The sequence below is a fragment of the Oryctolagus cuniculus genome, chromosome 18, assembly GCF_964237555.1.
Source record: "Oryctolagus cuniculus chromosome 18, mOryCun1.1, whole genome shotgun sequence".
Classification (NCBI taxonomy): Eukaryota; Metazoa; Chordata; class Mammalia; order Lagomorpha; family Leporidae; genus Oryctolagus; species Oryctolagus cuniculus.
In genome coordinates, this window is record NC_091449.1 from 64,163,328 (window position 1) to 64,190,489 (window position 27,162).

General features: G+C 38.7%; 1 protein-coding gene across 1 annotated transcript in view; it reads left to right on the plus strand.

Moving 5' to 3' along the window:
* Window positions 1-27,162, plus strand: part of CDH13 (cadherin 13) — a 1,467,366-nt gene that overhangs the window by 1,459 nt on the left and 1,438,745 nt on the right. The window lies entirely within an intron of this gene.

Genomic DNA, 27,162 nt, shown 5'->3' on the forward strand with positions numbered 1-27,162 from the left:
TGTGAAAAAATAAGTTTCTTTCTTTCTTTCTTTTTTCCCTAACAGGCAGAGTAGACAGTGAGAGAGAGAGACAGAGAGAAAGGTCTTCTTTTTTGCCGTTGGTTCACCCTCCAATGGCTGCTGCGGCCGGCGCACCACGCTGATCTGAAGGCAGGAGCCAGGTGCTTCTCCTGGTCTCCAGTGGGGTGCAGGTCCCAAGCACTTGGGCCATCCTCCACTGCACTCTTGGGTCATAGCACAGAGCTGGCCTGGAAGAGGGGCAACCGGGACAGAATCCAGTGCCCTGACCGGGACTAGAACCCGGTGTGCCAGCGCCGCAGGTAAAGGATTAGCCTATTGAGCCATGGCGCCAGCGAAAAATAAGTTTCTGTTGTATGAACCACCTAGTCTGTTGTTTATAGTCTGAGCAAATTAATATACCACATAATTAAGTATAGAATACAGTTGTGATAAAAACTACCCTATGAGAAACATATGAAATACATCAGAAGTGACAGCAAGAATACCTAAACTATTCAGGCCTGGAAACCAGTCCTACTAGTGTAACATTTAAACCGAGAGCTGAAAGGAGAGGAGTTAGTTTGGGGAAGGGCCTTATAGTCATTAGCTTTGTTGTATTACTATCACCACCATCAATACACAAAGCTGTTCATCTTGTAAAATGAAAACTGTCCGCATTAAACAACTTCTCAACCTCTGGCAACCACTATTTTACTCTGAATTTTGACTTGTTTGGGATTTTGAAAGAAGGGTTGCAGGAACAGGTAAAGAAATGACTTATTTTACCGTCTTCCTCCAGGGAACTAAAAGGTGGCTCTGAAGTCAGTTTTAAAGGATTGGTCCATGTCTTGTCAGCTTAAGAAAAGGAAAGCAGCATTCCTTGGAGAAATGACAGCATATGAAGGCTAAGGATGCTGGAATCTCTATACCTTCCCTGTGGGCCTCTGTTGTTACTAGTTTGATTACCCACTGAATTCTGACTTGTTTTCCTTAAACATTGATGTTGGTACTCCTTTACTCCAAAATTTATGATAGCTGTTATTGATTGAGGGATAAAATTCGGATTCTTCAACCTGCCACTAAAACTCTATGTTATCACTTGATGATGAAAGTACTTGTAAAATTAGTAAAATTAGTCCCAAGTCTCTTGCTACTCCTCAAAATGTAGTAAATGAGAAGTAGCTTAAGAGTAATAGGGTAATTTTAGCCTTTTTTAAAAAAATTATTTATTTGAAATACAAAGTTAGAAGGAGAGATGGAGAAAGAGGTCTGTCTGCTGGTTTACTCCCCAGATAGCCACACCAGCCAGGGCTGGGCTATGCTGATGTCAGGAGCCAGGACTGTCACCTGGATCACCCACACGAGTGGCAGGGGACCAAGCATTTGGATCATTTTCTGCTGCTTTCTCATCACATTAGCAGGGAGCTGGGTTAGAAGTGTAGCGGCGGGGACTTGATCTGGTGCTTAACAGGGATGCTGGTGTTATTCTCTAATTTAGCTTTGAATTACAATCCCTGAAAGGAGTACTGCTGCTTATTGAAGTGTAGAACACAGAACATAAGTCTTATACTCAAATGTTAACTTGTGGTTACAAAGCCACGAAAACACTGGTTTTGAGAGAAGAAATATTTCAAATAGTACTTAACACAATTCCAAGTTCTTTCATAATGGAATTTGTTGGAAGTGTAAAAGTGCTGCCAACTACTGGATCCAGGAAGAAAAGGTTCCCTGAGTTCTTCACGGCTCTAACTGCTCAGTACTTTAAGTACTAATTCTTTGGAACTACTGAACACTTGCAATGGGGTTAATGCAACTGAAGAACTGAATATTTAATTTTAGCTTAAATTAAAAAGTAACACATTTGTTTGTGTGTATATATCTTTATTTTTTGGGGGAAGAAATAGATTTCACTTGAACCTGTGAAAACTTTGCATCTGGTCTGATATTGCTGGATGCATAAGATGCATATTTCAAAAACTTAAACGAAAAGTAAGACATCTTGGTATTTTTTTCATATTGATTACATGATGAAATAATAGTTTGGACATTGTTTTAAATAAAATATATCATTACAATTAATTTTTTCTTTTTTCAAATATGAGTGCTAGAAAATTTAAAATGATGTGTGCATGTAGGGCTGAATATTTCTTAACTTTTTGCTTTTTTTCTTTCTGTACCCTACCAGTTTGGAGGACCACAGTGGTTATGCATGGCTTCCCAGTGCAGAAACTAGAGTAGAACAGTATGGGTTGGGTACAAGATGGAACTCTTTAAGGCAGTGAGACAATGAAGGTGGTTTATTAAGTACTGTATTCGTTTTTGTTGATTTGTTCACAAATACTGTGTATTGAAGTGACTTATTAAACAAAACAAGGGCTTACTAGAAGAATACTATAAGTAGATGATAGAAGTGATCATTAAGCTTCAGAACAAGAGTGAGTTAGAGAGGGAGAAAGGAGAGTAGCCTGGGGATCTAGGAAGCAGCCATGAACTTAATGCCGCTGCATTATGGATGAGCTCTAATTTTTCTGTTTTTGGAACACTACTCAGGTTTTCAAAGTTAAGGACAAAGTCTGTATTTGCTAAGGGAGGGTAGGACCTGATTTACAATGCTTGTAAGACCGTCCCTCATTGGGGAGGGTAATTCTTTAAAGAGGAATCGGGTGCCCTTTCTCAGAGAAGATAGTCACTGTAAATAGCCAAAACAGCAATGCCAAAGATATATATCCACTTAAGACAGAAGGGAAGAGATTTCCTTTGAGGCAGCCTCAAAGACAGATAATTGGTTGAGTGTCAGTTGGGGAAGTCATGTCACTTATTCTTTCTTACAAGTCTGTTCCCCCTCCCTGGTTCCCTGTTGTCTTCATTAGGCAAATGTTTATTGGCCGCCTGTTAAAAGTGAGTTGTGACTCCAGGTAAACCAGCCTAAAAATCTAAGTAGTGTAATTCCCTTCTGCTGTAACGTTCAATTACTCATCAAGTTGATTCAGTTACTTATCCTGGATATCTTGGTTAAGTTAGAACATTAGTACTAGGAATGACCTTGTGATATATCCGTGTAGTTCCTAAACACCAGTCAATTATATGACAGAATGTCTAGGGGAAGTTAAAATACATCATAAACAACAACAAAATACCTGATTCCCTGGATTATTCTGATGCTCAGCCAGGACTTGGCAACTACAGTGCAAGATGGACCTTATTATATATACCAAATTATGTCAACTCAGAATTCAGGTTTGTTAATATTACATTTAGCTTTCCTTTTACTGTGCTCCCGTTCATCCCTTCTTTTCTATTGCTGTGAGTCTATCCCTGAATCTGTGCCTAACTCTTACTATTTTATGAGTGCCTCTATAGACTTAACTTTTCTTGTGTGTTTTGATTTTTTTAAACAAGTATTTTGGGGTATTTCTTATGTTCCTGGCCATTTAGTGTAAGTCAGAGAAACCACCCCTGTTCTGAAGGTGTGCTACAAACAAGGGTGTAGATCCTAAGTATTGTCATAGTTTTGCAGGGACCTGAAACTGAATTTGAGAAGCTTTGAGAGCCGCCGCCTTCTTCTTTTTTTTTTTTTTTAACAGTTAATAGGGATGCATTTTATTAATTATTTTCTCAGAATACTTGGACAAAGTCTTCAGCATAGTTGGAATGAATAAATGAATATTAGAGACTCTAGAGTACATATACACACACAAAATTTTTATACATATATGTATATATACCTACACACAAATTAGATAGGAGAGAGGAGAGAGGGAGAGCAGAGAGAAGAAGGGAGGAGGGAGAAGGAGAGGGGCACAGAAATTGATTTAATCCTCACTTCATACATTCTTGGCACAGCTAAAATTTTGAACTTACCTCTCCTCTGCACTCGTGAGAACCTTCTTAAGGGAAGTGTCTAAGCAGAAACGTCCGAATGAGTTATGACAGCCAGATATAAAAGGGAAAGAGGGAGGCGGGAAGGATGTTTCAGTCAGATGGAAAGGGGTTTGAATGATGCCTGTTGTGTAAGTGACAAGTCTGGAGAGACAAGCTAGGGCCAGATCCTAAGGTCCTGTGTTATGTTGTATTGCTAGGATTTTATCTGAAAGTCACAGTAAAGCTATTGAACTGTTTTAGGTAGGAGAATGACACCATTTAAAAATTGAATAGAATTGTGTCATTCTTTAGATCATTCTGACTAAAGTAGAGTAGGAAAATGGAGGAAGGAAAAACAGAACTGAAGACAGGGAGAAAGCCTGACTTTTGAGACATTTTGAAGATTCTTTTAGATTATTCTTATTTATTTTAGACTGATTTCCTGTTTTAACTATTTAATCCAACCACTTATGAGATAAAATTTGAACTTTATAGAAAATCAAGACTTTCTATACTGGTCTTCTACCCTTGTGTCCTACCTTTTTAGCCCTAGCTTGTGTGTCTCAATTTACTCTCCCTTAGCCAAAGTGATCTACTTAGTATCCCTCCAAACATTCTACAGTTTCCTTGTATGTAAATATTCATACTGCCCGCTCAGTCTGGAATGATGCTTGGGATAATGTTTTCAACACTTTGAACTTGTCAGATTGTATATATCTCAGAGCCTGATTCAAATACCACCATCCTCTTACCTCAACCAAAAATAATAGTTGGGCTGCTTTAGTTTCAGTGTTTAATTATACTTTGCCTTTTATTGTTATCTAGCACAATTGCAGATGCAGGAAGGCAGTTTTGAATTTTTTCTTAACTGAATCACAGCTTCAAGCATAGTTTTTCATATACTCAATACTTTTTGAATGAATAAGTGAAAAACTCCTTAAAATGGGTGAGACTGCATCTTTTAAAATCATACATATCCTGGGTCCCGTGCTGTGGCACATCGGGTTAACGCCCTGGCCTGAAGCACTGGCATCCCATATGGACGCTAGTTTGAGACCTGGCTGCTTCACTTCCGATCCAGCTCTCTGCTATGGCCTGGGAAAGCGGTGGAAGATGGCCCAAGTCCTTGGGCCCCTGCACCCATGTGGGAGACCTGGGAGAAACTCCTGGCTCCTGGCTTTGGCCGTTTTGGCCAATTGGGGAGTGAACCATCCGATGGAAGACCTCTCTCTCTCTCTGTGTAACTCTGACTTGCAAATAAATAAATAAATCTTTAAAAAAATAAAATCATACATATTCTTTAATAACTTATAAACAGAATACCCTCAAAATTCTATACAGGTGAGTTGACAGTTTTTTAAAAAAATTTATTTTACTATAGAAAAAAAAATGAAAAAAAAGGCCAAAGACTTACTAAATGAAACTAGCTTATTTTCCTGTGCTAATTCTATTCAAAATACTCTCAGTTAAAAGAGATATGATATCTTTGGACTTCTTGAGGAAGTTTCTAGAGAAACCAGTTGCTATGGGGATTATGAAGAGAAAAAAATTTTAAAATATCATCAATTCATGCAAATAAACCAGGAGACAGTTGGGAGGGACTGAGGAGGGTCTCAGGAAAAGGATGTAGAAATTAAGTATTAGGGGAACTTTTTAGTGTGGACATCAAGCCACAGCTGAGATGCATATTTATTTTTTCCAAGGAGAAGAGTAATTTCTATGTTCACCAATAGGAACAAGAGAAATGTTTTAAATCAGAGGACTGGGGAGACCTAATGGTCTTTTTAGCTAGGACAAGTTCTTTTCGAAAAGCAGAGACCAGTTTATAGAAATCAAAATAACTGAAAAAGTAGGCTGATGAGACTCTGCCAAGTTAAGGGCAGTGGTTCTTACCTTTTTATAGCCTTTTCCATTCCCAAGAATAGGAGTCCTGCTATTATGAAAACAAAAAACCCATATTTTTCTTATAAGGATACTTCATGATTGTACCTATTTTGTTATCTATTGTTCATTGAAGGTTTTGCAGACATAAAAATGTGTTTTGCCTTTTTTGAGAAATCTTTCCTGTTACTACTTAAAATATAGTAAAAAACCTGCTCTCCTGGATTTCTGCCTGTGTGCTGAGAGCATGCCTGAAGAATCAGTGACAGGTGTATTCAGCCCTGCATACTCAGCAGATGGTGTGGGTTGATGGAGAGTGAATTAATTTTGATAATGATGCTGAGTCCCTTTCACACTCTTCTGTCCCACTAATGTTCTTACTGTAGTTGGAAAGTCCTGGCCTAGAGGGCATGCGCATACCAGGAAAAAGGTTTTTATGACAAAATGAATAATGAAAACAAAATCCAAGTTCTCGTTTTGAAGCCCTGTAAGATATGAGAGGACAGCCATTTGCTTGTAGCTGTTTTGTTAGATAGCAATGATGTTTGTGATAAAGAGGAAAAGAATCTAATTAGATTACTTTGATTAAAAAAATTAGTTTTTCAAATTATATTACAAAAGTAATATATTTCATTATAACAAATACAAAAATACAGAAGTGTACAAAGTAGGAAACTCAAAGTCTCCTCTTCTCTTCCTCAGCTCCCATTCCTCAAAGGCAACTTCTGTTAAATCTCTTACTTTTGAAAGTTTGCACAAAAAGAATACTCTATATAAACTGTTTTTTGTGTTGCGTTGAGAAATATATCCATGTAGGCATTGCAAACAGTTCTAATCTCTTTTCCATCTCAAATGAATGTTTCTTTTTTTTTTTCAGTGAGGTTTGACCTGTAAGTTAATACCACCTGGCAAACTGAATGAACTTTTAAGAAGTGAATTCATACTTAGCAATGTGTTATGTGAAGTCCATCTTACAAATTACAATTTTGGACAGATGTTTTTTATTTTATTTTGTTTTATTTTTTTGACATGCAGAGTGGACAGTGAGAGAGAGAGAGACAGAGAGAAAGGTCTTCCTTTTGCTGTTGGTTCACCCTCCAATGGCCGCCGCGGCCGGCGCGCTGCTGCTGGCGCATCGCGCTGATCCAAAGCCAGGAGCCAGGTGCTTCTCCTGGTCTCCCATGTGGGTGCAGGGCCCAAGGACCTGGGCCATCCTCCACTGCACTCCCGGGCCATCGCAGAGAGCTGGCCTGTAAGAACCGGACAGAACCCGGTGCCCCGACTGGGACTAGAACCTGGTGTGCCGGCACTGCAAGGCGGAGGATTAGCCCATTGATCCACGGCGCCGGCCCTGGATAGATGTTTTTAAATGAAGCATGGAATAATTTTTATTCTTTCTAGAAAAAGTGAGAGAGAGAGATCAGAATGTGATATGTCTGAGAGAAAAATTTCCCATTAAGCTATTTCATTCCTGCCAATGCATTCTTAACAGCACTGGGGACACTGAACCCTCATCTCTGACGATAAAATGGGGTAACATATTTGAAAACACCTTGCCACACGTGCAAAGCTGTGCAGCTGTAAAGGATGGTTATTGTAGCATGGAGGCAGGTTACTTTTATAGTGACTGTTAGAGGACTGGTTGATATTTAATGGAGTAGTCTATATGAATTAATTGTCATAAAGCCACATCTTTAAAAACTATTGCACATTTTTATTTTCTTTAAACCCACTTATACCCAAATCTAAGAATTCATTATATTTCTGGGTTAGCAGGAATTAAATTTAAATATTTATTAGCACAAACCTCTCCAAAATATTGTACAAAGGTTTGGGATATTAAATGGTGCTAAAGTTTAGGCTGTGAATCCCACCAGAAAATACAGAGATACCCATTGTCTCTTCATCTTGATCCATTTAGATTCTGTTCTCCCCCTGTTCTGAGTCCATGTTTGGCCTCCAGCAATCTTGGAATGACATGGAGGCCCATCATCCAACATTTCTGGGTGCCTCATGGAGATTCTGCTTTGTCTTGGCAGAATCTGTGTCTCATTGGACCTTCTGACCTCTGTTCTCTTCTCAATATAAAAAAAAAAAATCCCGCTTTCCTTTTAGAAACTACTAGTCTTTCTTGTCTGCCTCCCGGCTACTGGGACATTCATCTTCAGTGCATATAGGCCTTTACCAAAATCAGGAAAAACGGTAGAATTCAGGTAGCTTTCCCTGGATGCCTTATAAAAGAGAGAAGAGATATTAAAAGCCTGGGCACTTTCATGGAGCTTTTGAGGTATATGTAGAGAAAAATAGATTAAGGACAAAAAAATTTTCTGTTCCAATGACATAGCAAAGATCTTCTCTTTGCTTTATGCATAGCAAAGTTTTGGTGAGCATGTTCCAGATTGTATCTAACCTATCTGGATGAATGAAAGATCCAGTGTTATCTTTTGATTTCTTGACTACATAGACAAATTAACTGCTTTCCTCTTTTCATCTAACTGCAGTAATTCCACTAGAAAAGATAAGGGAAAACTCTAAGAGTTCTGATTATGATACTTTATGCTTCTCTAGACTGGTTATTATATTTGGATTTTTATAGCATCATTCAAACTATGGGGAAGCTAAGTTGCTTTTGTTTGTGTACCTTCAGGTATACATGTTAATAATGATTAGTCTTGTTGATTGATTTATCACCTAACCAGTGAGGAATTAATTGCTGTGATTTAAAGGTATGGTTGTTTTGCATTTCATAGATAAATTTTATAGGGAGAAAAATATTAAAAACATTTAATTGTGAAAAATTCTGAAAATATTTAAAAGTACAGAGAAGGGAATAGTCTAATCATAGTGTTCTCATCAGCTCGTTTAATGATCAACTCATGGCCGGTATTGTTTTGTTTATGTTCACCCCTCTCTCCAGTTTCCCTCTCTCCATCCATTTCCTACTTTGAAGCTAATCCTAGAAACCATATAATCTGTAAATATTTCAGATGTATCTCTAAAATGTTAAGATTTGAGATGTAATCACAATGTCACTATTGCACTTTAAAGTTAAATACTGTTTTAAAACTTGAATGAACACTTTTTAATCTTATTTTAATCATTTACCCTTTATCTTCTTATTTAAAATTTAATATTTATGTCAACAACATAAATACATACATACTAAGTTATCCTGAAAGATATCCAAGTTATCTTAAGTAAAAGAGCTAGTAAAAGAATAACTTTTATAATATACTTCTATTTCTATTATCTATAATTGCTTAAACATGTAACAGGCTTAGAATCATACTCCACGCCAAGAACAATGGTTATTTTTTAAAAAAGATTTATTTATTTATTTAAAAGAGTTATGCAGAGAGAAGGAGAGAGAGAGAGGTCTTCCATCCACTGATTCACTCCCCTGTTGGCCTCAACTGCCGGAGCTGCAGTGATCCAGAGCCAGGAGCTTCTTCTGGGTCTCCCACATGGTTTCAGGGGTCCAAAGACTTGGGCCACCTTCTACTGCCTTCCTACGCCATAGCAGAGAGCTGGACTGGAAGTGGAGCAGCTGGGTCTCAAACTGGCGCTCATATGGGATGCTGCCACTGAGGCAGCGGCTTTACCCGCTACGCCATAGTTGATATTTTTAAACCAAGAGTGATTATAATTGGTTTTGGGGATAGGGAAAGGACTCTCATTTTTAACCTATTTTTTAAATATTTATTTATTTATTTGAAAGTCAGAGTTACACAGAGAGAGAAGGCGAGGCAGAGAGAGAGAGAGAGAGAGAGAGGTCTTCCATCCAATGGTTCACTCCCCAATTGGCCACAATGGCTGGAGCTGCGCTGATCTGAAGCTAGGAGCCAGGAGCTTTCTCTGGGTCTCCCACGCAGGTGCAGGGGCCCTAGGACTTGGGCCATCTTCTACTGCTTTCCTAGGCTGTAGAAGAGAGCTGGATTGTAAATGGAGCAGCTGGCATTTGAACCGGCGCCCATATGGGATGCTGGTGCTGCAGGCGATGGCTTTACCCCCTATGCCACAGCGCTAGCCCCCCTAGTCTTCATTTAAAAAAAAATTTATTTATTTATTTATTTTCTTGAGAGGTAGAGTTACAGAGAGAGGGAGAAACAGAGAGAAAGGTCTATCCATTGATTTGGAGCTGAGCTGATCTGAAACCAGGAATCGGGAGCTTCTTCTGGGTCTCCCACATGGGTATAGGTACTCAATCACTTGGGCCATCTTCCATTGTTTTCCCAAGCCACAAGCAGAGAGCTGGATTGGAAGAAGAGCAGCTGGAAAATGAACGTGAGCCCCTATGGGATGCCGGCACCACCTGTGGAGGCTTAGCCTACTGAGCCACAGCCCTGGCCCTTCATTATTTTTTATTTGTAAAAATATATTATTTTTGAAATCAATTTTTCAAAAGGGAATTCATGAAGGGAAGAACTTAAGTATGTGAAATAAGAGATGCTCTTAGGTCAGGACATCCTGTTCAAATATCACTCAGCTGGTTGATCTTACTCCTGGGTTAGTAAGAGCAGCAGCTAGCATATATAGAGTGCTGGCTGTGTGCCAGTGGTTTTGACATGTGCCTTCAATCTGATGATTTATTTCTTACCATATTCCTTTGAGGTGAGTATAGTAGTATTCCCATGTTAAAGATTAAGAAAACAGACGTAGAGCAGTTAAGTAACTTAGCAGAGACTTGGAAAAAGCTGACCGAGACTGTGTCCTCAGCTGACCATTCTACTTCCCTGGGTTCTGAAGGATTCACTAATACAGAATGCATTTTGTTATTTCAGTCCATACTGTCTGTTTTGTTGTTTAACTTTCTTTTTTTAAAGATTTATTTATTTATTTGAAAGTCAGAGTTACACAGAGAGAGGAGAAGCAGAGAGAGAGAGAGGTCTTCCATCCGATGGTTCACTCCCCAATTGGCCGCAATGGCTGGAGCTGTGCTGGTCTGAAGCCAGGAGCCAGGAGCCAGGAGCTTCTTCCGGGTCTCCCATGTGAGCAGGGGCCCAAGGACTTGTGCCATCTTCTTACTGCTTTCCCAGGCCATAGCAGAGAGCTGGATTGGAAGTGGAGCAGCTGAGTCTCAAACTGGTGCCCATATGGGATGCTGGTGCTTTAGGCCAGGGTGTTAACCCACTGTGCCACATTGCCGGACCCTTGTTGTTGAATTTTCATATTGAGCTTTAACTATTTTATGTCACTATAATTTCAGACAAGACAGAGTAGTAATTCCTCCCATTTTGCATTTTGTCCTTTGCTCATAGAATCTGGCTGGCCTGAAGAACTGAATAAACAACTTAAAAACAACTTCATGTTTTTTTAAATTTAGGAAAAATTTTATTTATTTTTACTTTATTTGAGAGAGAGAGGGAGGGAGAGAGAGATTGAGATTTTTCACTCTTTGCTTTACTCCCCAAATACTTGTGGTAGCTGGGCTAGGCTAGGATGAGACCAGAAGCTCAGAACTCAGTCGCCATCCCATGTGGGTGGCAGGGACCCAGCTGCTTGAACCTTCACCTGCTGCCTTCTAGGGTGTGCATTAGTAGGAAGCTGGAACTGGAAAATGGAGCCAGTGCTCCAACTTAGGCACTTTGATATGGAATGTAAGCATTCCAGGTGGCATCTTAACTGCTACACAGAACACCCACTCAGATTTTAGGAATATTTAAATGACGGGCAGATGGGTCTTGTCATCAGTGACTTTTGCATTGTTCTGCAGCTGCCTAATGTTTTCTGTTTTTGGTGGAAAATCTGATAAAATTATTTAATTTATTCTATAAACATCAGGGAAAGAGTTTGTGATATAAGGAAGTAGACATGCCCAGAAATTTTATTTGGAACACATTCCAAATCATAGATGTAAATAAGCTATTAATATATTTTAAAAGCATGTTGTGGATTATTTCTTGCATAGTATAGTGAATTTATTTTTCTCAGCTTGACCTTAGCATTCACAACATTTTGGATTTCTTGGACATGTTTTGTTCAGGAATGGCAAATTAACTTTTTATCTAAAACACGAAGAGTGCAATTAGGAAATCAAATTTATCTATAAAATAACATAATCATGGACACGTACTATGATACATGAATTATTTTTGTATTCAGAGCATTATTCCTTTATCTGTTGAAGAAAATTGATAAATTGCTGTGTACCCAAAAGATAACTGTTCATACCCCAAAGCAAATGGATCCTTAACAGTAATTTTCTTAAAATGTTCAAGTTGTTATTTAAGAAGAAGACATTTTTATTCTTTGCACTCCTTTGTCTAGCTTTTCATCAGAGGTCTGAGGAGCTGGGTTGAGAAAAGGCCTCTGACAAGATGGATAATCTGGAACTTAGACCACTTGACGTCCCTGTTTACACACAGTGAGAAAGTACAACAAGGATGAACTACTTCATAGACTCAGGACCAGGACAACACTCTATTATCCAATCCTGCTTCTATTCTTAAGATAAGATTACAGACTTTAGTCATTTAGATTTAAAATTTCACACTTCAGATAAGCTGAAAGATAGGTCACTCTAGTGGGTAGTTAGTTCACAGTGTTCAGAGATAGAAATCTAATATTAATCCTGGAATTGTGTAGATCTCTACTATATGCCTCTGTGTTTTGATACCCCAAAGAGGATATTTTGAGAAATCCCTCATAAATATTCATAATTATGTTTGGTGAGATGTTTTAAAATAATTCAATTCTAACTCCTTTTCAAGTTCCAGACAGAGAATACGTTTAGCTGTGAAGGGGAAAGATTTTACTACTGATGTCGTGAAACATTATAACTTGCTTTGAAAGATCATTAGGTAAATCAAGGGCTGAGTTATAGGAAACCCAATTTTGTTGCCTACCTTCTTAGTAGGTTTCATGCCAGTGTCTGGGAGCCTTGTGAATTTAGGTCTCATAACCTGTGACCTTATTCCTCTAAGGAGATGGGATTTCCCTGTGTCTTACGTAGAGTGGCCATTTATTTCTTCCTTCTTCTGGATCACCTTGCGGGTGTCACTAGAAGGTCCAGACATGGGTATTCAGTTGGGTCATAAAGGTAATCGTAATAAAACCATTTGGCAGACAAGGATGTCTGCAAGGTCATGACTTTCATGGCATTTTAAATGTTAGGGCTGGAAATGTTCTTAAACATCTCTACTCAAATTCTTTATTTGACTCACTGGAAACAAGCCCTAACCAGTTTAAGCAACTAGTTGCAGTTCCAATACTATATAAACCAGTATTGCACCGTAGTTAAGTGATTTGGTCTGGGTTTTAACAATAGTGTAGCCTTGACCAGTTTACGTAACTTTGCACTAGTTTCCACATCTGAAAATGAGATAATCGTAATACAGAGTTTACAGGATATTACAAGGATTAAATAAGTGAATACAGGTTAAACAGCACAGTGTCTGGTATGTAGTGGGTACTTAATGAATGCAGTTGAATTTGGAATTTGTGTTTCCTACCTCTAACTTGGTGGTTTTATCATTGTACCATGTTGTGTCTTCTGACATCCCTTAAATGTCACAAAATATTGTAATAGTTATGATTTCACATTAAAATTGATTAAATGTTTGAGAAGAGAACACACATTTAACAAACATATCATGACCTTTTTTTTTTCCTGTGTGGGAAATAGACATACAATAAAGGAAAATTTTAGAAGTGAAAAATAAAACAATTTATGTCAGAATATATTCAGGTAATTTATTTCCCTTTAATAAAGGCACAATTCCTAATTTGCATAAACAATTGACCGTTTTTGTAGCTCATTAGATAAATTGAGCCAGATCAACCAACATAAACTTATTACAAATGCACATCTGGACTATGAAACAGTTATTGGAAACTCACTGGAACTCAGATTTACAGTAAAGAGAACCCTTGATTTTTTCAATAAAAGAGGAAATGTATATTCTAGATTTAGATGATATGGATTTATCAATGATTTGTGCTTCAATTATAATCACTTACTGCCTTTTGAAGAGAGATCCAAATCTTTCTGGCTCCCTGTAAAGACTTATTGGTAAAACAACAATGGTTAATATTTGATATATAATACTGTCCACCTGTTAAACTGTTCATGTGGCTTGAACCTTGGTGTAGTGAGTTACACTTTTTTTCTGTTAATATAATGGCAGACACTTTAGGCTATCTGTCGCAACTAACTTTCTCACCAGCCTTGTTTCTTGCTAGCAGAAATCTAATTTTTCTCAAAGTTGGGGCTTCTCTCAGCTTTGGAAGGAGGTGAATTTTGAATAGTCTAAACCAGACATTTGAATTACTACCCTTCCAATGATTGGCTTTGGCACGGGTTTGTGATAGAATTTTAACCAGTGAGTACAGAGAGAGAGTGTTTGAGAGGGGTGGAGGTTGGGTTGTGATGTTGGGGTACTTCTATGTAAAATTTATACTTAGAAACACTTCTACCTCTGATAGTTGTTGTCTTTCTATGATGCCTGGAATTGCAGAAACCATCTTAGGACCTTAAGGAGACCCTGCCTTGGAGGGTAAGCTATCGTATGTAGGCTGGTAACATGGAAAGGTGGAAAGAATTTGGGTTATTGTTGATGCTAGTGAATTACCAAATGGATTCACCTTGGAGCTACTTTGCTCTGAACTTCCTGCTTTGTGGAACAATAAAAGTCAATATTTAAGCCAGTTTTTGTTGCCCTTCTCCCGTTTTTAACAAATAAATCACTAGTTGATATTATATGAAATTGTTTATAATTCTGGTTCATTCCTTGTGTTCTTTTATCATAGTTGACAGAATGAGCTGAATGAATTCTGAAGTAAAGTCTCAGTAGAACGAGGCATAGCCTTCTTCTCTCATTTTTTCTCTTGCCAGTTACCACTATCTCAATATTTGTAAACCTAGTATTAATATCTTAATATTAATATCTTAGTTAATATTAATATCTTAATATTTGTAAGCTTATGTTAACCAGTGGCATTTCTTTTTACTTAAATTAGTGTTTTGAGGTCTATCTTGTAAATATTAAAATTACCAAGTAGTTTTCCCTTGGATCCTTATTTTATTATAGTATCTTTTCCCCTTTTCAAGTTCTCAGGGGATACAGTGTGCTTAAGGAAGTCAGCTTGGAGGGGAGATTATCAGAGTCAGCTCAAAAGCAAGCCACCTCTTTTGGGCTGATGTACTATTTTCCTAACAAAAATGCTTAATGTAGAAATCCTAAAGTTAACTTTCCATTTTTAAAAAAAGTCATGAGCTCAGAATCATACAACAGCAGCTGTAAAAGAAGAAGACTGAACATATGCGAGTTGAGATTCCTGTTGTGTTAAATGAAAGAAAAATTAATTTGACATATTCTTAACATATATTTAATTTTTTGCTGGTATTTCAGCATAGATTTATGTAAATTTATTCATGTAAATCACCAGGGCTACAGATAACAGGAGCCTTTAAAAATAAATGCATTTGAATAATGATCAAGTCTATAAGGAAGTCCTACCACCTTTGGAAAATCTTCCTGAATGTCATTCCTGAAGAAGTCACCGTATTTCAGCTACCGTCCTGTAACATGTCATTACTGTATATAGTTATTGAGACTAATGTTTCCTTTTACTGTGTAAGTAACTCTTCTTTGAACGTTGTAGTTGCAAGAGGTTTATCCTCAAACTCACTAGGAATCAAACTATGAATAAAGGGGAACAGGATCTCACTTAAGGATGACACTGGGCAGTCAGGTATTTCTATCTGTCATCCAGGAAAAGCAAACTTGAAGTGGACAGAACAAATGGAGGCTGTTAGGAGAGATCCTTCCGAAAGTTCCTGAGGGAGGCAGACCTCAACCCTTGGCATCACCATATAGTGGTTTCTTCTTCTCTTGGTAATAAACAGACTAATACTGTGGTCATTATTCTTCATCAGAGAATAAAACTCTTAGGCCCTTTTGCAGTAGACTGTATGTTTACATGCTGTATGTCTACATTGAGGAAGACAACTACCTGCTAGCGCATTTAGTAGGTATGTCTCTAAAGAGAAACTGGGAGAAACTCATTTCCTACTGTCTGATATAAGGCAAAAACAAAAGTGTGACTGTATGGTACCATGGGTTTTTGATTTCTTTCTTGGTCAAAACTTTGGGCTTACTTGTTGGGACACTTTCTTCCAATTCAGTCTCTGCAGAAACTTGTGTACATGAGGGAAGCTACTCTGTACACATCACTCCTTAATTGAGCAATGCCGGGTTTATATGATTAAAGGGGCCCACTGAGCTTTTTTTTTTTTTTTTTTTTTTTTTTGACAGAGTTAGTGAGAGAAAGAGAGAGAAAGGTCTTCCTTCTGTTGGTTCAACCCCCACATGGCTGCTACGGCCGGAAGCTACACCGATCTGAAGCCAGGAGCCAGGTGCTTCCTCCTGCTCTCCCATGTGGGTGCAGGGGCCCAAGCACTCGGGCCATCCTCCACTACCCTTCCACAGCAGAGAGCTGGACTGGAAGAGGAGCAACCGGGACTAGAACTCCGCGCCTATATAGGATGCTGGCGCTGCAGGCGGAGGATTAACCAAGTGAGCCCTGGCGCCGGCCCCCCACTGAGCTATTGTTTGGCATTGCATTTGATAGGAAAGTGTGCAAGATATTTTCATGAGTATTTATTTTATTTTATTTTATTTATTTATTTTTTTACAGGCAGAGTGGACAGTGAGAGAGAGAGAGAGAGACAGAGAGAAAGGTCTTTCCTTTTGCTGTTGGTTCACCCTCCAATGGCCGCCGCAGCCGGCACGCTGCGGCCGATGCATTGCGCTGATCCGAAGCCAGGAGCCAGGTGCTTCTCCTGGTCTCCCATGTGGGTGCAGGGCCCAAGCACTTGGGCCATCCTCCACTGCACTCCTGGGCCACAGCAGAGAGCTGGCCTGGAAGAGGGGCAACCGGGACAGAATCCGGTGCCCCGACCGGGACTAGAACCTGGTGTGCCGGCACCGCTAGGTGGAGGATTAGCCTATTGAGCCACGGCGGTGCCGGCCATGAGTATTTATCTTATGGCATACTGAAGCTTCTTTTGTGTCATCACGTAAAGTACAGTTTATGCTGGAGATGAGATGTATATCTAATTCTGAAGGATCTTAGAACAGACCCTAAAGCTTCTCTTTAATGAGATCCATGAGCTTCAGATCAGTGTTGAATCATGAGCTCCTTTGGGGAATATGAAGAGAATAATCGTGGGGGCCAAGAGGTTTGTATAGCTGTCATGTTGGACTCTGCATCTTGTAAAAAGTAAAATAATCAATTAAAATGTTTAGCTTGTTTCATGTAGATTAAAGAGTGTCAGGAAAGGGGTGTGTATGTGTGCATGTGTGAAATCACTGGCCAGCCCCTCTAACCTCTAGGAGAATCTTCTTCCAGTTCTGAAAGAGTTCAGGTTCTATATTTCACTTCAACAAGGGAGGTGAAATTCCATTCTCGTAACATAGAGCCTCATCTAGTTATATAATAGGTTACATTAGTTTTCACATCTTAGAGAATGCTTACATATCTTCAAGTGTTTTTGTTCTGTTTCCTTCACATATTGTAACCTCTTTTGTGTGAAAAGATTTATAATCTAAATCTTTTGTATTCTTGAATGTGACACACACTGTGAACCGCAGGGATTCAGTAAATCCTGATAACTAACCAGTTTCAACTAGTAGATAAGATAGGTCTTTAAAACTTACAAAATAAGAATGTCAGCAATTAGCAGCAGGAGCAATCTAAAGCTCTTAAGGAATCTATTTAGGAAAGGATATGTAAACATTTCAGTTGTCTTGGTAGCATTCTCCCATGAGTTCTACTTTTTAATGGCAACAATAGACGTAATTGAAGCACTTGGGCTACTGTCATCATCAAGTCTAGTAAGCGCATGATTGTATAGTACACACTTTCTTTTATACCTCCCTAATGAATCATATGCAGATATCTATTTTGTTTTGCAATATCTTTTCATTATTAATTCAAATGCCTCTTTTTCTGCGCAGTCTAGTGTGGTATAAAGCAGACGAGGGAGGCCAGGTCTTTGGGGTGTCAAGATTTTTCTTTCTCCTTGGCTCATTTGGTCCATCCTTTGGCTTCCATCTCTTGAATGCATACCTGCTTCTCAATGAGCATTTAATAGTAACCATGAGATCCATAGTCTCTGAGATATGCAGGGACTCCAGGCTGCAGATGAAGGAAGAAGCAAACAAACCAAAATAGATCTGCGTTGGTTAATGAAGATCACAGATGGAAAAACTTTTTTTTTCTCCTGTGGACATGCTGGGATTTTAGAATTGATGCTATTAATCAATCTGTCCTAAAGTAGAAACAGTTGCAAATATGTAATATAGAGTATCAGTGGAATAGAAAACAAACCTTTAACTATGCCTAATTTTTTTTGAAGTTGGAAAATGTTGCCAGCCTGTTTTTGATGTAATTGAAAATGTTTAGAAGCTTTCCTGAAGAGTTGATTAATATATCAAAATCAAAAAAGGCAATTTTGAGTCTAATTTTGTTTGTTTACTGTGTAATACAAGATTCTTGGCTTTGAAATTCTGCCATGCAGGGTGAAAAATGACTGTCAGTGTGAAACAAAGTAGTCTACTGAAAAGAACATTGTGTCTAATAGGAAACAGCTGATAGCCCCGTAAATGATATCTGGAATTACATTATCTTAATCATTCTGATTAGTTCCTAGTGGGCAGAGTAGTGAGTCGAGATTTGGCTAAGATTTGCCCCTCTTACTCCTTGGTTCAAGAACCTCAAAGTGGGGAATTGCTGGGGAGGCATTCTGGTCCAAGCTGGAGGAGCAAGGACAGTTTGGGTCTCAAAGAGCTAAGACCAGAGTAGCCCCATGTGTGCACAGCAGTGGAGGGGTTGCCTTCCGGAGGGGTTGACATACCTGCTATGGGAGGATGTGGCACTCTTGGTAATGTTACCAGAAGATTTTCCAATGGCTTTCTGATTTTATAAATATCAAAGAGCTGAAATAGGTAATTATGTTTTGGCTCCCAGTTTTTGGAGGAAGAGTTCAAGAAAACTTGCTTTGCAAGAAAAAAATGCAGCGAACTCTTAGCAAAAGTTTCCACCTCTTTCGTTGAAACACGAGTACTGAAAAAGAGATAGCTGCTTGCCCTAGAGTAATTTTACATCTTCATTTTTCCAGGAAAGTGCCAGTTTTATATATTTCACCTGTTATTGCAATGGGTGACATTTCTCTGAAGCTACAATATTTTGGTGGTTATACCTGTGTTTCAAAACCAGGTGCATGACAAAAGTCTTCTTACAGGATTACAGGTGTTAGTTTGGGGTTCAGAAAATAAGGCCACCATATGTGGAAAGAAGTTTGACTGAAAGAAATACGTCAAATCAGCTAATTTCCCTAGATGGCTTCTAAAGCATCCAGGACATGTTGTCAGGCAGCCTCTGCTTGTTTCTCTCCTGACGCATGGGGAGTTCTTATTCAGAAGGCATCTAATTGTTGGTAAGCTCTGCGTCTTTAGCTAAGCCTATATCCCATGGCCTCACTTGTCAGGAACAATGGAGAATTTCCTCTTATTTTAACCCTTCAGATAATGAAGATGGATGTTTTATCCCCTCTGAATCTTTTTCTCTTACAGGTCAAAGTTCACCAAACCTTTTATTTTTTAAAGATTTTATTTATTTATTTATTTATATGAGAGGTAGAGTTACAGACAGTGAGAGACAGAGAGAAAGGTCTTGCATCCAGTGGTTCCCTCCCCAAATTTACTGCAATGGCCGGAGCTGAGCCTATCCAAAGCCAGGAGCCAGGAACTTCTTCCAGGTCTCCCACATGGATGCAAGGGCCCAAGGACTTGAGCCATCTTCTACTGCTTTTCCAGGCCATAGCAGAGAGCTGGATCAGAAGAGGAGTAGCCGGGACTAGAACCTGTGCCCATAGGGGATGCTGGTGCTGCAGACAGAGGATTAACCTACTGTGCCACAATGCCGGCCCCCACCAAACCTTTTAATCATTTCATTCATAGTAATATTGTCACTATTCTAGGAGCCTTTACATTGTATGTAAACTTTGATTTTCTATAATGAAATTCTGTAATCTCACTTCTGTACAATAAAACTGGAAACTTCTCTTTAAAAAAATCTTGATAATGTACTTAAAATATTTCATTTCATTTCATAACCACATTTTACTTATTGTTGGTTCAAATTAGCTTTTGGTACATTGATGCCACCTGGTCTGTTTCAAATAAATAAATATCTGCCCTCTACTCCAACATACATATACCTGTGCATTTGAATCTTAAAATTGGTATAAGGGACTTTACTTAATATATATGTTTTTTGAATTCTAGCCTGCCATTCACATCTGTCAAACTCTTGTAAGACCTTGATTGTTCATATAATGTGCTGGTTTTCCTATCAACTGTATATTAAATAGGTTTCCCATGTTTTTATATGTGCTATAATAGTACTATAAAAACAGATGCACCATGCAGTGAGACAGATCTTATATTTCATTCCCAGCTTCCTCATGAACCTGTTGTCTGACATTTATACTCCCTGATCCCAGTTTGCTCATCTCAAAGTTAAGATGATGAAAAGCTCTACTTTTTTTTTTTAAAGATTACATTTATTTATTTGAAAGGCAGAATTAGAGAGAGAGAGAGAGAGAGAGAGTGCTTCCATCTATTGGTTTACTCACCAAATGGCTGCAACATCTAGGGCTTGGCCAGGCTGAAGGCAGAAGCCAGGAGTTTCTTCTGGGTGTCTCACATGGGTGCAGGAGCCTAAGCACTTGGGCCATCTCCTCCTTCCCTCCCAGGCACATCAGCAGGGAGCTGGGTTAGAAGTGAAGTAGCTGGAATTCGAACAGGTGCCCATATGGGAAGCTGGCACTATAGAAAGTGGCTCAACCTGCTGTGCCACAGTGATGGCCCAAAAGTTCTACTTCTTAGGATTGTTGAGGGTCTAGTACAATGTCAGTCACATTGTAGGTAACAGTTATTGTATTAATAATGAAGATACATTTTCCCCCAAAAAATATTTAATGAGTATAAATTTCATAAATACAACTTTAAGAATATAGTGATTATTACACGCCCTCCCACCCCACCACCTCCTCCCTCTCCCAATACCAGTCCCATTCTCTATTAAGATTCATTTTAAATTAACTTTATACTCAGAAGACCAACTCTATACTAAGTAACTTTTTCAACAGTTTGCATTCACACACACACACACAAACACAAACTGGGAACAAGTTTTACAGTTAATTCTCATAGTAGAATTCATTAAGGACAGAAGTTCTGCATAGGAAGTAAGTACACAGTGACTCCTGTTGTTAATTTAATAATTAATAGTCTTACGTAAGATGATCACCCAAGGCTCTTGACATGAGCAGCCAAGGCTATGGAAGCCTTTTGAATCCACAATCTCCATCAGTATTTAGACAAGGCCATAAGCAAAGTAGAAGTTCTCTCCTCCATTCAGCAAAAAGTACATCCTTCTTTGATGGCCCCTTCTTTCCACTGGAGTCTTTTTCAGAGAGATCCTTCATGCAGGACATCTTTTAGCTACAATGTCTTGGCTTTCCATGCCTAAAATGCTTTCATGGGCTTTTCAGCCAGACAAGAATGCCTTAAGGGCTGATTCTGAGGTCAGAGTGCTGTTTAAAGTGATTGTCATTCTGTGAGTCTGCTGTGTGGATTGCTTCCTATGTTGGAACATTCTCTCCTTTTTAATTCTATTTATTATTATCATTGCCAGACATTTGATCTTATTTATATGATCCCTTTAACACCTACTCCTATCCATATGATCACTTTATTTTTTTATTTTAAAGCTTTTATTTAATTAATGCATTTTTCATAGGTACAACTTTATAGTGGTTCTTTGCCTCATACCCACACTCCCACCCTGACTCCATTCCTACCTCCTCCTACTCCCTCTTCCATCACCTTAATTATGGTTCATTTCTAGTTTAACATTATATACATAGGACCAACTCTATGCCAAGTACAGATTTCAACAGTTTGCACCCCCATACACACACAACATATAAAGTGCAGTTTGAGAACAAGTTTTGCAGTTAATTCTCATAGTTCAATTCATTAAGGACAGTGGTCCTACATGGGGAGTAAGTGCATCGTGACTTCTTTTGTTCATTTAACAATTTACACTCTTATTTATGACATCAGTGATCACCTGAGGCTCTTGCCATGAGCTGCCAAGACTATGGAATCCTTTTGTGACCACAGACACCATCAGATTTTGGGACACAATCATAAGCAAAGTGGAAGTTCTCTCCTCCCTTCATAGAAAAGTACATCCTTCTTTGATGGCCCCTTCTTTCCACTGGGATCTCACAGAGATCCTTCGTCTAGGATATTTTTTGTCCCAGAATCTTGGTTTTCCATGCCTGACATGCTCTCACAGGCCTTTCAGCCAGACCAGGAATCCTTAAAGGTTGATTCTGAGGGGCCAGAGCTGTGGCGTAGCAAGTAAGGCTGCTCCCTGCAGTGCTGACATCCTATATGGGTGCTGGTTTGTGTCCTGGCTGATCTACTTTTGATCCAGCCCCACTGCTGTGGCCTGGGAAAGCAGTAGAGGATGACTTAAGTCCTTGGGTCCCTGTACCCGTGTGGGAGATCTGGAGGAAGCTCCTGACTCCTGGCTTCAGATCAGCCCAGCTCCAGCTGTTGCGACCAATTGGGGAGTGAACCAGTGGATGGAAGACCTCTCTCTCTCTCTCCCTCTCCCTCTCCCTCCCTCTGCCTTTCCTTTTCTCTCTGTGAAACTCTGACTTTAAAATAAATAAAATAAATCTTTTTTAAAAAAGGGTTGATTTTGAGGTCAGAGTGTTATTTATGGTGAATGCCATTTTAGGAGTCTGCTATGTGCACTGCTTCCCATGTTGGACATTCCTTATGATCACTTTAACACTTAAAATGGTCACTTTTATGGCATGGCATTTTTTGCCATCCAGCTTAATGGGACTTGGGGTTCTGTGGCAAATTTTTTTTAAACATCTTTTTAAACATTTTTTTTAAAAATTTATTTGACAGAGTTATAGACAGTGAGAGAGAGAGGCAGAGAGAAAGGTCTTCCTTCTGTTGGTTCACTCCCCAAATGGCCACTATGGCTGGCACTGTGCTGATCTGAAGCCAGGAGCCAGGTGCTTCCTCCTGGTCTCCTATTTGGGTGCAGGGGCCCAAGCACTTGGGCCATCCTCCACTGCCCTCCTGGGCCACAGCAAGAGCTGGACTGGAAGAGGAGCAACTGGGACTAGAACCCGGTGCCCATATGGGATGCCAGTGCTGCAGGTGGAGGATTAACCAAGTGAGCCACGGCGCTGGCCCCCTTGGCAAATTTTTAAACTGTACCTTTAGAAGAAAGTCCATAGTAATGTATGCAGAAGTATACAGCTTTAAAGATACAAACTTCTTCCCACCTCTCTTATTTACACTTTTATTTTTTTAGTGAGATCTATTTTCAATTGACTTTATACTTGTATTAATAAATCTGTTAAGAGTTCAATAGATAGCATTAAGAAGAGAAAAACCGTTCCTTGATAGACAAGACAATAGCTGTGCATGTCATTGCTTCTCAGAGTGTCAATTTCACTTCTACAGATTTCCTTTTAGGTGCTCTATTAGTTATTACAGGGAGAACATACAGTGTTTGTCCCTTTGGGGCTGGCTTATTTCACGAAATATGATGTTTCCCAGATTCATCCATTTTGTTGCAAATGACTAGATTTCATTTTTTTTTACTGCTGTGTAGTATTCCATACAGCACATATCTCATGATTTCTTTATCCATTCTTCAGCTGATGGGCATTTAGGTTGAACCATGTCTTAGCTATTGAGAATTTAACTGCAGTAAATTGGGTAAACTGGGTAAACTGGGTAAATTCCCAGGAGTAGAACTGCTGGGTCATATGGTAGGTCTATATTCAGATTTCTGAGCTATCTTCAAACTGTCTTCCATAGTGGTTTTAACAGTTTACATTCCCACCAGCAGTGAATTAGTGTACCCTTTTCTCTACATCCTCTCCAGCATTTGTTTTTTGTTGATTTCTGTGTGAAAGCCATTCTAACTGGAGTGAGGTGAAACCTCATTGTGGTTTTGATTTGCATTTCGCTGAAGGCTAATGGTCCTGAACATTTTTTCATGTGTCTGTTGGCCATTTGGATTTCCTCTTTTGAAAAATGTCTGTTTAAGTCCTTCACCCATGTTGTAACGGGGTTGTTTGTTGTGGAGTTTCTTGATCTCTCTCTTTTTTGAATATTTTATTTATTTATTTGAGAGGTAGAGAAACAGACAGTGAGGGGAAGAGACAGAGAGAAAGGTCTTCCATCTGCTGATTTACTCCCCAATTGGCCACAATGGTTGGAGCTGCGCTGATGTGAAGCCAGGAGCCAGGAGCTTTTTCTGGGTCTCCCATGCAGGTGCAGGGACCCAAGGACTTGGGCCATCTTATGCTGCCATCTCAGGCTGTAGTAGAGAGCTAGATTGAAAGAGGAGCAGCTGTAGCAGAGAGCTGGATTGGAAGAGAAGCAGCCAGGACTAGAACTGGCGCCCATATGGGATGTGAGCACCGCAGGTGGAGGATTAACCTGCACCATGGCGCCAGCCCCTTGATCTCTTTCTATATTCTGGTTATTAGTCCTTTATCAGTTGAATAATTTGCAAATAATTTCTCCTGTTCTTTTGGTTGCCTCTTTACCTTCCTGAGTGTTAGTTTTTCAGTACAGAAGCTTCTCAATTTGAGGTAATCCCATTTGTTAATTTTGGCTTTGATTGCCTATGCCTCTGTGGTCTTTTCCAAGAACTCTTTGCATGTGCCAATGTATTGCAGGGTTTCCAACATATTCTCTAATAATTTGATGGTATAATGTTCTAGGTTTAGGTCTTTAATCCATTTTGAATGGGTTTTTCTGCAAGGCATAAGGTAGGGGTCCTGCTTCATACTCCTGCATGTGGAAATCCAGTTTTCCCAGCATCATTTATTGAAGAGACTGTCCTTACTCCAGTGATTGGTTTTAGATCCCTGGTCAAATATAAGTTGGTTGTAGATGCTTGGATTGATTTCTTCCATTTCTACTGTGTTCCATTGGTCTATCCATCTGTTTTTGTACCAGTACTAGGTTGTTTTGATTATAATTTCCTTGTAGTATGTCTTGAAATCTGGTATAATGAGGCCTCTGGCTTAGTTTTTGTTGTATAAGATTGCTTTAGCTATTTGAGGTCTCCTGTGCCTCCATATGAATTTCAGCATTATTTTTTCTATATCTGAGAAGAATGTCTTTGGTATTTTGATTGGTATTGCATCAAATCTGTAAATTGCTTTCGGATGAATGGACATTTTGATGATATTGATTCTTCCAATCCATGAACATGGAAGATTTTTCCATTTTTTGTATCTTCTTCTATTTCTTTCTTTAATGTTTTATAATTCTCATCGTAGAGATCTTTGATATCTTTGGTTAAATTTATTCCAAATATTTTATTTAATTTATAGCTATTGTGAATGGGATTGATCTTAGAAGTTCTTCCTCAGCTATGGCATTGTCTGTGTATACAAAGGCTGTTGACTTTTGTGTATTGATTTCATATCCTGCTACTTTACCAAACTCTTCTATGAGTTCCAATAGTCTATTGATGGAGTCTTTTGGATCCCCTATATATAGAATCATGTCATCTGCAAATAGGGATAGTCTGACTTCCTCCTTCCCAATTTGTATCCCTTTGATTTCTTTTTCTTGCCTATTGACTCTGGCTAGAATTTCCAGGACTGTATTGAATAGCAATGGTGAGAATGGGCATCCTAGTTTGGTTGCGAATGTCAGTGGTAATGCTTCCTGCTTTTCCCCATTAAACAGAACACTGGCTTTGGGTTTGTTATAAATTGTCTTGATTGTGTTGGGGAATGTTCCTTCTATACCCAGTTTGCTTAGAGTTTTCATCATCAAAGGGTATTGTATTTTACCAAAGCTTTCTCTGCACCTATTGAGATAATCACATGTGTTTTTTTTTTTCTTCAGTTTGTTAATGTGATGTATCATAATGATTGATTTGCAAATGTTGAACTATTCCTGTATACCAGGGATAAACCCACTTGGTCCAAATGAATGATCTTTTTGATGTATTGTTGGAGTCAATTGCCTAGAATTTTTTTTTTTTTTGCATCTATGTTCATCAGGTACATTGGTCTGTAGTTCTCTTTCTCTGTTGTGTCTTTTCTGGGTTTAGGAATTAAGGTGATGCTGGCTTATAGAATATGTGAGGATTCCCTCCCTTTCAATTGGTTTTGAATAACTTGAGAAGTATTGGAGTTAGTTCTTTAAATGTCTGGTAGAATTCAACAATGAAGACACCTGGTCCTGGGTCTTTCTTTGTTGGGAGGGTCTTAATTACTGGTTCAATTTCCGTCTTGGTAATGGGTCTGTTTAGGTTTTCTGTCTCTTCATGGCTCAATTAATGTAGGTTGTATATGTCCAGGAATCTATCCATTTCTTCTAGTTTTCCCAGTTTGATGGCCTACAGCTCTTTGTAGTAATTTCTGCTGATTCTTTTTATTTTTGTGATGTGTGTTGTTACATTTCCTTCTTCATCTCTAATTTTAATGATTTGGCTCTTCTCTGTCCTTTTTTGGTTAGTTAGGCCAGTGGTGTGTTAATTTTGTTTATTTTTTTAAAAAAACTAGCTCTTTGTTTTGCTGATCTTTAGTATTATTTTTTATTTCAGTTTTGTTGATTTTTTCTCTAATTTTGATTATTTTTTCTCCTACTACTTTTGGGCTTGGTTTGCTGTTTTTTTTTTCTAGATCCTTGAGATGCATTGATAGCTTATTTATTTGGTGCCTTTCCAATTTCTTGACGTAGGTACCAACTGCTATAAACTTTCATCTTAACACTGTTTTTACTGTATCCCATAAATTTTGATATGCTGTATTGTCATCTTCATTTGTTTCTAGAAATTTTTTGATTTCTCTTTGGACTTTTTCTATGACCCACTCTTCATTCAGGAGCATGTTGTTCAGTCTCCATGTGTTTGCATATGTTCTAGAGATTCCTGAGTTGCTAGTTTCCAGCTTCATTCCACTGTGGTCAGAGAAGATGCATGGTATGATTTTGATTTTTTTTGAATTTGCTGAGACTTGCTTTATGGCCTCTCATGTGGTCAGTCCTAGATAAAGTTCTGTGCACTGGTGAGAAGAATGTGTATTTTGCAACTGTATGATGAAAAGTTCTGTAGATATCTGTTAGGTTCATTTGGTCTGTAGTGTCAATTAACTCTGCTGTTTCCTTGCTGATTTTCTGTCTGGTTGATCTGTCCATTGCTGAAAGTGGAGTATTGATATCCTCCATTACTATTGTATTGGAGTCTATGTCTCCCTTTAGATCCCTTAACATTCCTTTTAAATAGCCAGATGCCCTGTGATTAAGTGCATATACATTTATAATAGTTAATCTTCCT